Below are 2,854 nucleotides of genomic sequence, written 5' to 3' on the forward strand. Positions count from 1 at the left end.
TCTCGCTCAGCGCACCCTGGTAGTGCTTCTACCTGCGTTGCAGTGTAGGTAGCCAGTGTTGACTTTGCATTTCAGCGCAGACAGCTAGTGGAGCCACTGAATTGATCCTGAATTGACTTGTTTTTGAGCAGTTTCTGGTGGAGAACTTCTGTGAATTGTTGTGGTTTGTTAGCCTTGTTCCTCTAGGGGTAGGAACAACATGTTTAGGGACTTTGGATCCCTTAGATTATGGACATTTCATGCTTATAGATGTAAGGCACAAAAATGTCTATAACAGTTGCCCCCTAAAGTATGAGGCCGTTTATCAGGTGAAATGCTTTATCAGGAGGATCCAAAGTTCATCCAATGCTGGGAAGAGACCTGTAATAAGATACAATACAATACATTATTTTTCATACTGCTTTCATGATCTGGCTGAGGCGGGCATGAAAGGATGAAGGATAATGTACGGCAGTGGATGGGACACGGTTGACTTTTCTGAACGACTTCTCTTGAATATATGGCGACACTGATGCGATGGATCGGTAGCATTACCCCAAATATGGATGGTATGGCTAGACCATGGTGATGTGACCGGTGAATGAAACAACCCAACCCGATTGTGGTACGGAGGAAAAGTGTCATGTTCAAGAGCGACTTGCTACCATCAAAGTTTTCTTGAGTTTCTCCCAATTTTCCCCAGTCATTGCTGACCAGTACCTCTTTATTTTTGTCAAGCTTGAGGAGGATAACATATGCTTGTTCTATAACTTGCCCTTCGGGCAAGCCCATCGCTATGTTTTAACGAGCCTAGCGATAGTGAAACTCGTTCTCGTCTAAAGACAAGTTTGTCGATATTTAATGATTTTAACGAGTCTAACGACAAAGATAACTCGGTCCTTTTCATTTTTAGAGAGTCTGAAAAGGTACATAAAGTTAACTCCAAAAGTCCTTTTTCGTCATCTAATCCCTTAGGTCCGAAAAAGTATAAAACAATACAGAAGGGATGAGTTTTTGATAGTTTTAACGAGCCGAATAAAACAAGCGCTCAATCTTTTTGTGCAATAATCCCTCAGGTCCAAAAAGATTAAAATCTAGAGGAGGGATAGCACTTCCTGTCCCTTTAATGAGCTGGAAGGACAAGGACTCGGCAATCTTTTCATATTTTACGAGTCAGATGAAAAGAGCTTAAAGAAGACTCGTCTTTTGAGGAACGAGTGATGAAACAGGTTAGCAGCTAATTCCAGGTACAGGTTGGAATTTTCCAATCACGGCAGTGTCACAAGGATGGCTAGTGAAATCACTCTTCGCAGATATTCCTCAAAATGGGTAAACAATCATATGGAGGTGAACGATCGGCCAATGGAAAAGTGGAGGTGACGGTGCAAACACGACCAAGGCTTTAATGGCTGATGATATTACATTCACGGTGGTTATTTACCGGAATAGTTCATTTTTTAACGAGCTTAAACGCGGGTGGAAACATTTTCTCGGATCTGTTTATTTTTTAACGAGTCATGAACTATGGACTAAAACTGCTCAGATCTGTTTATTTTTTAACGAGCATGAACTATGGACTAAAACTGCTCGATTTTTCCGTTTATTTTTTAACGAGCATGAACTGTGTGCTAAAACTGCTCGATTAATCCAGTCATATGATAAGAATGTCTCATTAAGATTCTATTTTTTATGGAGCTTCATCTCACAAGCTTTGCTCCGCATCCTTTCGTTATGCAAGTTCGGAAACGACTAATCCTACGAGTTTAAAGGGTTAGACCTACAGGTTTAAAGGGAGGACCTAAAAATTTAAAAAAATAAATAGCCGCCCCTTGCTTGCACTCCGAAAGGTTTGCATGCCCCCAGGTATAAAACAGAGTTTCAAGGTTACCCCTACTTTAGTCTGGCAAAACAATTGTTTTACCGAGAGAGGCCTACCTCTTTCAGGTTACCCAAAGATTGCTCCATTCGCGGCCACGAATAAAACACTTCCTCGGCGATGTCTATCGAAATAGACAAAGGTGAGCGACGATGCCCGCCAACTCACATAACTTTGACAAAAGAATCTTATTCTAGAACAACCCCTCTTCCACTCACGGACGGGGTACGGACTAGTCATATTCTCCCGCGGAAACCTACCCTATACCCAAAGTTTTCCTGCCGAAGCAGACCAGGACGCATGCCCCCTGGGTTCCAGTCATATCCTCCCGGATTACTCGCGCTCATCAGGAGGATGGACCGTGGGTTGAGACATTTCTTGCGTGAAGAGACCATTTAGGGATGGTATATGACTATTTGCGATGCGTGATCCGGGAAATGAAAGCTGGTCCACGAGCTTGACCACTCTTCCTTCGTGCGGAAAACACATTACTCTAAAGAGTGAGGAGACGATGGCTCCCATGCAATATATATAGTCTCGTCCAAGGAGTAGGTTATAATCCAAGGGTCCTTGAACGACCATCACGTTCATTTGAACGGTCTTCCCTTTCAATGTTATGGGCACATTGGGGAGGATCCCTAAAGGTCGACTGGTTCCTTTATCAAAACCTGTCAGATTTCTCATTTCAGGCAAAAGCGCTGGCGAACCAAGCGCTTTCCAAGAAATAGAGGAAAGGATACTCACAGATGCCCCTTCATCAATGATAGTGCCAGCCATTACCATTCTGTATATTTGGACGATAATTCTGAATGGTATACTTGCTGGCAACCAGGGTCTGCCTAGTTGGTTCCAGTTGAAGGACACAACTAGGTTGCTTGGTGGTGGGACCGAATAGACGGCCGGATATGACTCTGACGAAGTTCCTTCCTGCGATAAAGGAATGGGCAAATTTCCCCCTTGTTCGTCAGAGTCTGTGTTGATGAAGAGAATTTGGACGGT

Source organism: Pinus tabuliformis, chromosome 5_1, assembly GCF_031772625.1.
Source record: "Pinus tabuliformis cultivar Carrire ecotype Pingquan chromosome 5_1, CPIR1, whole genome shotgun sequence".
In the NCBI taxonomy this organism is placed as follows: Eukaryota; Viridiplantae; Streptophyta; class Pinopsida; order Pinales; family Pinaceae; genus Pinus; species Pinus tabuliformis.